The sequence below is a fragment of the Anarhichas minor genome, unplaced genomic scaffold (assembly GCF_050575085.1).
Source record: "Anarhichas minor isolate MPS153535 unplaced genomic scaffold, ASM5057508v1 ptg000004l, whole genome shotgun sequence".
Taxonomy (NCBI): domain Eukaryota; kingdom Metazoa; phylum Chordata; class Actinopteri; order Perciformes; family Anarhichadidae; genus Anarhichas; species Anarhichas minor.
The window spans coordinates 5,798,208-5,811,383 of NW_027466450.1; the positions used below are offsets into that span (position 1 = coordinate 5,798,208).

Genomic DNA, 13,176 nt, shown 5'->3' on the forward strand with positions numbered 1-13,176 from the left:
TTTTTTGTTAACATCAACAAAAATAACCAATCGCTTGTGCAAATCTTATTTTGATGTCGCCTAAATTAACAGCCTTTTTGTTCGTTTTTTTTCCTCATGAAGAAAAGTTCGCTAATATCGACCCCTCGGCGTGTTTATCAACAGTGTAAATCCAGTGGGGAAACTTGAGAGCCGCACTTGGAGAGGAAGTAGTTGATTTATGCTAATGAAGGAGTCGGGGTTTAGCTGTTCTGGCTGGGAGCCGCCCTTCATTCACCACATGGTTAAACCTAGACTCTACTCGCGCCACTTTCGCAATCTTACTACGATTCACAAACTCCTTGCAAACCACAATAGTAGCACATGGTTGTGCTTTTTTGGATTATTCGTCGTAGCTCTTTCTCAATTTGCGAAGTCTTTTTCTTTTCTCAGTTTTGCAGATATCCATGAAAACAGTGTGAGTAAACGGTAAGTCTGTACAAGTGAGTGAAGATGGTGGATTTTTTTTAGAAGCTAACGTTAGTGTCTTGTTACGCGCATGTTATTGGCAAGAAACCTGTTGTTGGCCTTTTCTGGAGATACGGTAAATGTCAGAAAGTGAACTGCTCGGCGCTGTATGCGGCACCGGAGCCACACTTGTGCGTATACACACGGGAAAAAACGTTTTAATCGTACATTTCCGCATTTGAAAACAATGTTGTAAGGGGCGCATCGCATGGCAACCTCTCCTCCATGGTTGGAGAATGAGCGAGATTTGAAAAGCATGTGTTGCTGCTGCACCTCTGAAGTCGGTGCCTCGGGGAAGTGAGACTCACTCGTGAAAAACGATGCGTTACACACTTCGGTAGTAGCTGCAAGTTATAGACTCGTGTGCTCCGGTTATCGACCACATGTTGGCCGAATATGAAGTTCCCGGTCCATTTGTGCGCTGTGGTGTGCACTTAAAAGTGCCTCCAGAACAAAGCAGCAGCAGCAGCAGCACATGGGGTTGCAGCAGGCCGCGCGCCTGTGCTATCCAGCTAGCTGCTAACGTTAACAAACGGACGATATCGTGGAAGTTGCTTTATTGACATTGGCTTTATCAACCACATTATACGTGCTTAAGTGGAAGCGCCAGTGTCCACAAGCACTCAGCGACATGCACTGACGTTTATATTTTTGTTAGCATGCACGGGCACGCTATTCTGAGCAGCTAAGATAAGAGAATGCTGTGAAGTGGATGGAGGGTGTTAGGCAACCATAGTCTGCTCACTTGGTGCGTCTTTTAAGCTATTTGACAATATGTCGTTTTTAAATACGACTGATCTGTGGCATTATAAATATTCATCGGATAACAATCTTTATGAAGGCTGGCCCGGTTCGCAGGTGTCACGCGCTAGCATGTTTGGCTAGCACATGCTTGCGTTGAACTGTTTTGATGGAGCCCTTCGGGTACTACTAGCTTGTTGTGTGCTGGATTCTGGCGTAAGTTTGCAGTAGCTCTTATCACACACGTGGTGCGCCCGGTCATAATGAGCGCACGGTTCACATGCACCTGCTTTTTTATTGTCCCGTGCACAGGCATGTTATTTATGCTATCCAGTCGGTGGAAGTAGTTTACAAAATGCGGACTCGTGGGCGCCATGTTAGCGCGTGGGGGAGGGGTACAGCAATGTGACGGAGCGTAAAGTGTCTTTCCTGGTTTACGCGCATGTTTCCCTTTTTAAAAATGTGTTATTGAATACGTTTCTACACGTGGTTGTTTCTCTTCGTTGTCCCCCCCCCCCATGACCACACTTAAGTTTGACATCACAAAGTTTCCCCATTGTTTTCTGAACTCGTGCGCGTCAAATTGCACTGTAATAAGCAATTAGGCGAGATCAAGGCCTTGTTCAAGAAGGAACGTGCAAAACTGTAAATTTTAAAATCACTCATGACCACAGGCACGATGTGCACCAAACCCTGATCAGTTTCTTACTTTCTTTTTAATCACATCCAATGTATGAGAGAGATTTTACAAGCTAACAGGCGAACACAACTGTAAACATGACCTACTTGGCGGAGGTTACAAAACAAGTCATAACCAGGGTGATAATAGTCTTAGTTGGCTGAACCGATAAGTATTACAATGCAATCCTTAAGAAGTTACGGGCAATTTGAAGTAGTGCTGAAGTGGCTGAACAGTTTGAGTAACAAGTGATTAAACTCCGAAATAAATTAAGCCTTTATCACACAAAAATGGCTGACATCTGGTGCCAGTTTCACAAATATGAGGATGTGATGCCTGTCCCTTGTTTCGTTTAATCGTAAATGTATTATCTGTGAGTTTTTGGTTGTTAAACCGATATAACAAGCACCTCAATTAAACCATGAATTTAGGGTGATAATGACATCATTGATTTCAGCCCTGAATTGAAGTTGCTAACACACTTGATATTGTCTCATTTATTCTTGCAGACCCCCCGTGCACATCTGTATCTCCTCTGGAAAGCCCGTCATTGTGGATTGTAAGCCGTCCTAATTCGTCGTGTCATTTGAAAGCACCCCGTGAAAGTCATTGTAGTGTCAAAGTGCTTACAGTGCAGGTAGTTTTATATAATCTACTGCAGTGAAGGCACTTTCAGCACTATTCCGATAATGGCAACTAGAGGAGCAGGCTTATTCACGGACATGGCCGGTTTATGCTGGTTCAGAATAGACTGAATCCAAATACACATCTGGCAGGACCTCATCACCATCCTGCTGTGATGTGCGGACCTGCTGTTCCTGAGTGAGGCAACTTTCTGGAGCGAGGCCCCTCTTATCAAACACGCTTGATATTTGTGAGGCACCATGCATCCTGACACTGTTCTGTCTATTCAGCAGTACACGGACTCTGTTTGGCTGCTGAGTTTGATTAATTTTCTTTATATTAAGTAAGTAATTACTGTGAGATACAGACCAAATGTAAGTTTTATGGAAATGGTCTGTTGTGACAAATCATTGTTAAATGGGTATTTGGTGTAACTTATCTTGCACGTTCATGCCTTCCACTAGTGCTTATGCTAAGGTGCATCTAGTGCAGATAGTGAAGTAGACTAGCACCTACTGCCCTAAGTGCTCCTTCTGGCATAAGGAGCTGGGTCACTCATCTCCCCTGTATCTATTTGTGTGTGTGTATACTGTGTTAAACACTCGTTAATTGAGGCAGTTCTCTGTTAGTTTTGCATAGTTGCGCTCCAAGAAGAAATAAGTTGTGCAAATCTATGCAAAACTAATGGTGGCCTGTGTTTCCATCTGAATCCTCTTTTTGTTTATTGTTGTTGTTCTTCCTCCGTGGTGGTCAATCAGGTTTCCACTACAGCTCTGTTAAAGACATGTTTCAGTAGTATTAAAGTGCTTATAGTGCAGGTAGTTTTTTTGAAGTTCTACTGCAGTGTGAGCACTTGAAATACTTCTAGATGCGTGTATCTTCTTGGGGGAAACTGCAGAGGTAGCTTATGCACATGGGTCTCTGGTTAGTTTTGCTGGTTTGCTTTCAGCTTTTCATTGTACTGCTGTGCAAATCCATGCAAAACTGATCATAGAACTGAAATGAATCTATCAGAAGTGATCCCTTTCTGAGCAGGTTGGGAGAGGTAGCAATGCTCTGTACGTGTGTGGTATTGCACTTGTCCCGGCCTGTTGAGGACTATGGGAATTATTCTCCACTAAATTCTCCTGGGATATGGCCCGCATGAATCTGGGATACCTTTGTTTTGAATTATCCGTATGTCACAATCTCCCATCTTCTCTGATGTTCTATTATCTGGACCAATCAAACTGGAAAATGTAGATTAGTTAATTTGCTTCAGAGTTAAGCCACCTCTTTCTCAAACAACTGATTATTAAGGTTTCTATGTCACAAACTAGTCACTCAGCAATGAAACTCTATTAAATCACTCTATTAAAATATATATTTCCATTGGCTCCCTGAGATACTTGTTGCTCTTTACCAGATATATAGCCCATTGATAACCTGGTTGAGTGCTTGATCAGATTTAAAGAAAGTCCTTTACTGCAACGAATATAATTGTTCAAAACAATCATTCCATCGCCTTTTCATACGTTTGTCCTTATATCTTCCTGAATATGAAAACAATGCTGTTGTGTCATAGTAAATCACATTTGAGTAATCTGAAGGTGGATTGTAAAATGTGTATGTGTATATATATATATGTGTATTTTTTCCATTTTCCATCCATCTTAAATTTCTCAAAAGTATTGTTGCTTATAGTTGAAAAAAGTGTTTTCTCTTTGTCTCTATCCTTGTTTTCTTCATGATACTGTTACATTATTATTTTGTTATATTTGTCATATGAAGCTTGAGTTTTGCCTTCTAATTGCCTTGTAAGTGTGCTGCGTGGTTGGCAGGCCTATGAAACAATGCACATCGGGTGGAAGACGTTCTCTTTCATCACATCCTCTCCCTGGGTTGTGTCTGCGTTAGAGGCTGTCTAATCGGCACGGTTTGAGGTAACTTATCTAATACACAGGAATAATTTAGCTATCCTGGTAGTTCTAAATTGTTATATTTTCAATACCTCATTCAATCTGTGTGGAGCCAAGCTCTGTCACTTTAAAGTGAGGGAGACATTTGTGTGTGACCATTTGATGGCTTAATTAAGTTAATGCGGAGCACATTGTATTGTTTCATGCCACCCAAAAGGAAATTTTATGTATTTTTCCATTTTTATGAAAAAAAAACAGCAGAAATTAAGAATGTGTAAGAAGTTATGCTACATTAGAACAGTTCTCTATGTATCTTTATAACTGGCAAAGTTATGGTAGTTTTAATGTGTTAAATAACCCAGAACTTCTTTCAAATGCTGTTGTCACTTTGGCATGGACGTATGAAGCATGAATGCTGAACTTATAATACATTATGTCCACTTATAATCTTATATATACCTTATAAGTTGTCGTGCATGATTATATACATGCATTGAGTTTTATAAAGCCTTACTAATACATTGTAATGTATTATGAATGTGTTAATGCATATAAGTGGAATTTGTATACAGTGTTTGCCCTTATTGATTTAAGGGCAACCTCTTTTTTTTACATGCCAATATATGTAAATACTTCCAACAGCATTTTTGTTCATATCAACACAATAAAATGTGTATGCAAATTCAAACGCATTGCTTTTATTTCAATGAACAGAAGTTTAAAAATGTCACATCTTGAAATGACTCACGGAAAAGCAGCAAACACGTTTTAAGCCTTGATTTTAAGAACAGGGTTTGGAGCACACCTCGGGTATTCTGGAAGTTTATTCCAGATCTGCGATGCATAAAAAGAGTTAAAAACAAAACGCATGCAGTGGCGGCTGGTAATGAGTTGATCTTCATGGACATTTGGGGGTTTTACAAGCATTAAAAAACACATATGCTGAAGCTGATTACTTGTTAACCTACAAGGCCAGTCAAGCTTCAGCCCTGTATTAAATTTAGGTATTAGGTTTTTTTCATTTTGATTGTTCCTCTAAATCTGCAGTTTCTCATTTCTCCAGCAGAGGGAGGTATCTGTATACTTAATAAAGCGCTTATGCCAGGGTAAGTGGCAAATGATCTGTATGAAACGTTACTACACACTCAATGAAGCATTATGCAAATTTAACACAAATATTTCAAATTAAGACCACTTTTGAAGTATGTTAAAGTTGATGGCAGCTTGAGTTTTGTATTTGATAAGTCAGAAATACTCGCAAAAATATATTGGAACAATGTTTTCTGTTGCTTTTTACCCTAAATTCAATTGTCACAAGCAGGTATGTGTTATATATTTTAACAAGATGAATGCTCCACCTGTCCTACACACACACACACACACACACACACACATCCAGCCAACCTCAGGCCACTGAGCAGAGTTTTCAATATTTGCATTGCATGGTAGGCTGGCAGAGAGAGCCATTCACTGGAGTGTTCACCTTTCATTATCATGTCCTCTTTACCTGACAGTCAATATAAATGGGAACCATCCAGAAAGGACATGAACTCAAAGAATGTATCCCTGCTTGTCAGCCCATGCTGGTTGCTCTCGTAACCTTTATTTATTTTGTTGTCTAGAAAACCTTATGCCTTTATTAGACACAATTTGCTGCTTGATTGTGGGTTGTCAGGTAGGTGGCACTTGGTTTTTTCAAGTTGTATTACTGTGGTTCTTTATATGGCATTCAGAGCATTAAAAGCGCAGCAAACAACCGTTTGCTATGTAAAGATATTGTGGACTGTTGTCTACCGTGTCACTCTCTGTGTGTGCTGTAATGTGAGCTTCTCTGTGCTTTGTTTACGTTGCCGGGCCAGCCATGCGTGCCTTTCGGTAGTGCATGTTAGTGCATGAGCCCCACTGGTTTGCCATGCTATTCTGACCAGCCATTAATGGTGCGCAGGTGATGAATATTCATGACTTTGTTGATCTTCTGACAATGCAAAGTTGATATTTATGACTTTGATTGGAGTTTCAGAACTCAGAAGCTATTGGATGCAGTGCGTTCTAGCATTGTCATAGCATGTTAGCATGTGGCCTTTTGGATTTAGCTCAAAGCACTGTTGTGCATACACGTGCAGCCCCAGCTGCTATGGCTGTAGACTTGCAGCTTAATTTGGATATTCGACAAACATCAAATGCGGACACAGCAGGATCTTCTTATTGACCCAATGTTGGAAGGATGTGAATGCTCAACACCTTGAGCTTGAGTTAAACAGCTGGGGGCTGAAGGTATTATCAATGTGTTAAATAATATATAACCAATGTCTTTTTCAATACCTTCATGCCGACTTGCCAATATTAGTGAAAAATACTATTTAAAAAGTATACTAAATTTGTCTCATGTAGCACACTTATTCGTGTGTGATTCATTTATTTTACATACATATTTTAATTTGAAAGATTGACAGTTTTTTTCATAACTTCCATGATGTGAAGTGACCCAACGACTCAAAATGATCATTAATCATTACACAGGACGCGCCTCTTCATATAGGATTATTGAATGGAAAATAAAAAGCACACAAGTCCCACATGTGTCATCTGTGAAGTGTAGGGATACATTTTGATTTTAAATTTGAATTGCTGGGTCAAATTTCATGGAAACTATTGAAACAACTTGCCTTATTTGCCATTAAAATATGTATGTTAAATAAATGATTTAGACGTAGCGTAAGTAATAAAAATAACGTGCACTACATGAGACCAATTTAATAAATGATTTATGTTTTCACCAATGTTGGCAAGTCAGCATGAAGGTATTGCAAAAACATTGGTTTTAATACACTGATGGGAGATGAGCTAACCGTTCTACTACTTCCAGCATCGAGTAAAAGTGAAGAAGAAGACACCGCTTGGTCCAGATTGAATGTCAGTCGAATATCCGATTTAAAACTAACTTCACCGCGGTATATCAATACTGTTCACCCAAAAGGAAGATGAAAAGAAGTCACTTCATTATTTTCAATAAATAATCAGTAAATGGTGATATTGTCTCACTTTTAGTCAACAATAGTCTCATAATAACATAGGCCAAATAATACCATCTGATGGCACTCTCAGGTTATTAAATAATTCAAAAGGGTATGTTGTTTGGGACATGTATTGCTATGAGGTGGGGATGAGAGATTATTTGCTCATGAGCTATTTGGTGTAGCCATGGGAAATGAACGCCTGTCTCTTTGCAGATGCCAGTTGTCTCAAGTCATTCAAAGGCAGACTCTAATTAAGACACAGTAAATGTTCCTTGCTGCAAGTGTTGGGTTTTCTGCCTTTCAGCCTGTTCACATCTCGTGGACCTATTCCTCCCTAATCTGTATTCAGAGTTCGGCCTTGCTCTCACTCTCACTCTCTCACACTCTCTCACACACACTCTCTGTTGATCTCTCTTCATCCATGGCTAGAAATGATTCCTTTTACTAGCCCCATAACCCATGACTGGTATTTTTCAGCTGCAGGCTTATGCAAAACTGACTTTTCATTGTGAACAGTTATTGCTCTCGCTGTCCCTGGATTAGAGGAGATGATATAGGACACAACAGCCAAATTAACAAGACTATTCACTCATTATCTGGATTCGATGTGCTCGCCTTTCCTCTGAATAACAATCGGAATCTTACACGATAATCTATATCTCGTGATTCCTTGAGGATCGGAGCGATGGGAGGCTATTTGTGCACAGCTCAAAATTGGTTGGGTTCCCTGGTGCAATTATTGTTGAGTGTCTGTCGAGAATTTCAGAAAAAGAGGATGTGTTACTTGTAGTGTTACTCATTCTTCATGGAGGTTTGGCTGTTGTTGGTTTCATCAAAATGTAATAGCCCCCAAGTGTCTGCAGATGGCCTCAAACACTTAATCAATGTAAGTCCTGAACACAGACTCTTGTCCTGATAGTAATTACCCAGCCCCAACTATGTCTACTTATGACTACCAAGTAACAAGTGGCACTCATGATGGTCACAATTTAGTAGCACTTTTTTTTTTTGTTGACGACCTAGCGAGCTCCATACAAGCCTTCCTTCGTGGTTATCAGGGTGTGACTGATTTTACAGAAACCTGGTCAGCTTCTCTTAGTACTTGTGGGTCTAATTGATTATTCAGAAGGGACCTTGTGTGTGTTGATGTTATGTCTCAGGGGATTGTTTAATTCTGCTAACAGACACAAAAACAACCCTGTGTCAGCCAGGCTGCTGAGGCTGCAATCCACTGCTGGCATTCACTCTAAAGGGGGTCTGTCCCTTCATTTGACCTCTGTGAGTATAACCGTGACTCTATCTCCAGGATCGTGCCCGACCCTGGAATGAACTCCAATTTTACATATGCATATGGCACACACCGCAGCTGTCAATTTATGCTAATGTTCTTTTGAATTAGCCATGAAAAGCAATTAATTTTCTGCGCAGGTTGATGAGGAGTTTTCACAAGGAGCTTAATCACAATCTTTTGTGCCAGAACACTTGCTGACTATGTGGCTGGTGAAGCGAGACACGGACGGAATTCAAAGAATGTCCAATCGACATTAGGAAACAACCTCTTGCCTGCTTAATATACTGTACACACACCTGATCTGTTGCGATGTAAAGATGGACCCTTGTGATTTGTTAGACTTGGTAGTCTAATCATTATACCGGTAATTATAAGTAGACAATTCTTGCTAGTAACACAGACTCACACATTTTCTATAATAAAGTTAAAATACACAAGTGTGGGAACAATTAAAGCGGTACTGATTTTAGACCTACAATTAGCTTGTGTAACATTTATGGCCTCATATCACAGTAAAACTTCAAAACTAGACACACGATTCCACCAATATCATGTTTTACATACACATTTGTGTTAGGTTGTGCTATAAAATGTACAAGAAATCCTATTACAATGTGATATAATAAAGCATGAATTTATGATTTAGGAAATGAACAATGGTTGCAAGTTATGGATGTTGATGTACAAGCAATGTCCTTGTAAAATATAGGCCACTCTGGGTATGGCTGTGAGAAGCTGCAGTCTCAAAGAAGAAAGAGCACTGCTGTAAATCACATGAAATGTCTTAAACCACACCATCTAACAGCTACCAATCTGTGTCCTATTTTTCACTCACCCCTTCTGTCACCTGTCTCTCACTTGCTATCCTTGGGGAGTCAAAGTTCCCTTTGGCTTGAAAACCTCTCCAATCTTTTTTTCATCTGCTCAACTAATTTCCAGTAGGCCAGGCAGTAAGATAGAACTGGCAGAGGTCTCAGCACTGCAGATGTTGAAGCAACTGCTCTACAGTTATCTGGCCCTGCAGTCAGAGAGACAACTTCAGGGGACAGTGTGTAAACCTGCTTTGTTGGGAATGCAGTCAAACCTCTTGGCTGTACTTGAGAGAGTATTCTGTCATCACACATGTACTGTGTGAACGTAAAACTGCATCTTGAATGCAAACTGTGTGCGATTCACCTCCAGTGGCCGGAGACGGACGTTGTAAGAATTCAGGGCTCACACCAAACGTCATGCCCCAACCTTGGACAGATGTATTCCCATTCACAGCAGCTATATGCACGATTTTAAAAAACATTTTGAAATGATAGAATGCCCTAAAACTCTGCACATCATTTGGGAAAATCATGATGAGCCTCTTTTTTCAAACGCAGGAACCTTCCTCAGGGACTAGGAACCTTTTGTGGAACTCATTGCATCTCGCCCTCAGGGACCAGAGTCCAAATTAAGGCCGATGCTTCAAGTCGTGTACCACTTAATTAATAAAACAGTACTCTAGTATCGATTTAGGACCATGTTAAGATGAGGGAAGAACATCGTTCTTTGTTTGATAACATTAAAAGTAAAGTTAGGCGAATGCAGACAACAATGGGCTGAAGGAAGCTTTTAGTTCCTTTAAAAAGTATGGTAGGCATTTTTTAAAACTTCCATCGAGCTCCTGTAATCAGTTTAATTGATAAAACAAGCTAGTAACCTCCTGACATAGCTTAATACTTATGACACGAACATGAAAGTGGTGAGTATTCCTTTAACTCCATTTACTAATGTAAAAGTGGACTACAGTGGGTAGGAAATGCAGTGAGAATCCCACCCAGGCACAAGACCAGGAAAGATGTTGCTAAATAACGATGGACCACGAGCATCGTGCCGTCACTTCATGTCACAAGGTTCAGTACTTTCCACAAACCATTCAACAACTCCAGATCTCTGCTGTTGCAGTATGTGGTAAAGACAGTACCACATGTAGTACATGTGTAGTTCCTCCCTGTTTAATTTCCTACGTGGCTGCTTCACGATTCATTGAGTAGTTTATGTAGAGATTAGGCCAAGGATGCTCTATTTTCAAACATCCGCTCCTCTTAGACCTTTCCCCCGAAGCTTGCCTGTAGTACCAAGTGCCGAGGGGAAGTGGAGGAGACAGAAGGTTACATTCTCCCCCTATATACGACCACCTGTTATCATGTGACCGACATGTCATATTGCAGCCACATGATGCAAACTGAGCAAGCTTAATTTGCTGATTACGACAGTGAGATGCGGTTTAATGCCCGGGAGAAAGCCAGTAAAGCTACCTTGAGCTACAATTGTTTTTGTTAAGATGTTTTTGTTAAAAATGAACCTTCACGCTCACACTGTAACAAATTTCCCCGTTAAATTACAGTAAACAGCTGGCAGCTACAGCTTCCAGCATTCAACTGTAATTCTACAGCGTACCTACTGTAATTTACCACAACGGTTTAATACTGTAAAAAATATTACAGTACAGTGCTGTATAGAAAATGCATTATACTGTTATTTTAGTGTTCCTACTGTATTGTCCATGAACAGTTCCCTACCGTAAAATGTATTACAGTACTGTAGAATGTATATTTACAGTACGACACTGCTAATGCTTTAAAAATGTTACATTTCAAAATAAAACCCCTGAAAATTGCAAGCATAGAAACGACTCAAACAAGAGATGGCCTTACATTAAAAAGCTTTTATTAAAGCCAATGCAGTGTCAAACACCTTCAATAACTGACAATTTGACAGTGATCACATTTTTGTAATCAGACAATCAGTACAATCAGACAAGAACACTGACTTGTGTTGAACAGATCCTCAACAACCTACTGTATGTAAAACTCTTATAGTATTCTAAATGTAAAAGAGCACATCTGTAACTGCATGTTTGGGACAACAGGATAAAACTGAACATAAAACAAAACAATTGTATCTCTCCTTCACCTTTGTGATGTCCTGCGTGGTAATGTGCCGGGACTACATAAAGCCCAACTCAAAGTCCAGGAGGTTTTTTATGAGGGTGGCCACATGGGGATTGACAGCTGCTGCCTTCTTCTGGACCAGCTTCTCTGTCTTTCTGGACACCACCTTCCCCTGGTTGGCCTTTGTCCCCCTTTCCGGGTTGAGACCAATGAAGCGCCTAAATAACAGAGAAAGCATATTAGGTGTGGTATGTAAAGAGTATTTGCACTTAATACTGAACCCCATTGAAATAAACAAATACAAATTCTAAGTTGTTTTCATTATAATGACCTGTGTGTCTACTAATAATGAGAGAATTATCTTATTTTCATCTAACATGTGTGTGAATATTTCATACAAGTAAAAAATGTGAACATACAAGGTCTGATTTTTGTGATTTTTCAATCATTTCGCAACATATTAACCTTCAGAAAAAAATCCAAACAATATTTAAGACCGCAGAAGACTTACCTTTGAACAAACTCCAGTGTCCTTGCAGCTTCCTCTTGGTATTGCAAGTTGAACTCATAGTAGCTGGCGAAAACTGCAGCAAGCCCTGTGATGAAGCTCGGTTGGATGCCTTCACAGACGACGTGGCTTTCAATACTTATCATCCAGCGCCCAATTGTGACTTCGTCACCAGCAACTAATACAGACAACAATTACAGTTAATGTTCTGAAACCATATCAAACAGGAATTGGGGCCCTATCCAGGCATTTTTAAAGTATTGGAATTGACTGATTAAGTTTTGAACTATATCTTTCCCCTTAACTACTGTATTTACATTGATTATTGTAAGTTATTCTGCTAGAAATGTTTTTTTACAGGACTTGGGAGGGCAAAAACAACATCAATGAGACAGCAACATCTCTGGGAGAGCACAGCAAAACATACATTTATGAGACAGAGACATAATAAAGAGAAATTAGACAGACAGGCATAGAGTAAAGAACATAAATCATTCTGTCTAACTTATATGACACTTACCCAGCAGTATCAGTCATGGACTGGCTGGAAGGGTCAGGGTGCGCTCTACGTCGACTGCAGTGGCAGACATCTATAGAACATGGACAATGGTATCCAAATTAAGAATGAAATTGTGTGTACAGTAATAGTAGACATAAACAAACCAACTTACTAAGGAGTATCAGTCCCTCTGTTCTCTCATCAAAGTAGCCATCAGCAGCTGGATGATGCTAAGAGTCAACTCCCCACCTTCACCCTGGGAGACAACAGATGCACATGTCAATCAACGTTTTAGCTCATATTTGCATCGACTTGCATCATATCCAAGTGTCCCTTTCCTCACGGGGAGAAAAGCAACTTGACAACTCCTAAAAAACGTTTTATTTGAAATAACATTCGCCCCACAGTCAATTCTAAAATAAATTAAAGCCCTTTCACATAAACCTACTTAGATTTGAATACATCAATACTTACATTGGACCTTTGATTTAACGGTAATTGAATCCAAA

At 39.9% G+C, this 13,176-nt stretch overlaps 1 long non-coding RNA gene across 1 annotated transcript; it reads left to right on the forward strand.

Annotated features, from left to right (window-relative positions):
• Positions 1-264: 264 nt before the first annotated feature.
• LOC142967586 (uncharacterized) lies at positions 265-5,116 on the forward strand. Its single transcript, XR_012958858.1, has 2 exons — positions 265-447; positions 2,416-5,116. It is a non-coding gene; the product is annotated as an uncharacterized LOC142967586 (long non-coding RNA).
• Positions 5,117-13,176: the final 8,060 nt, after the last annotated feature.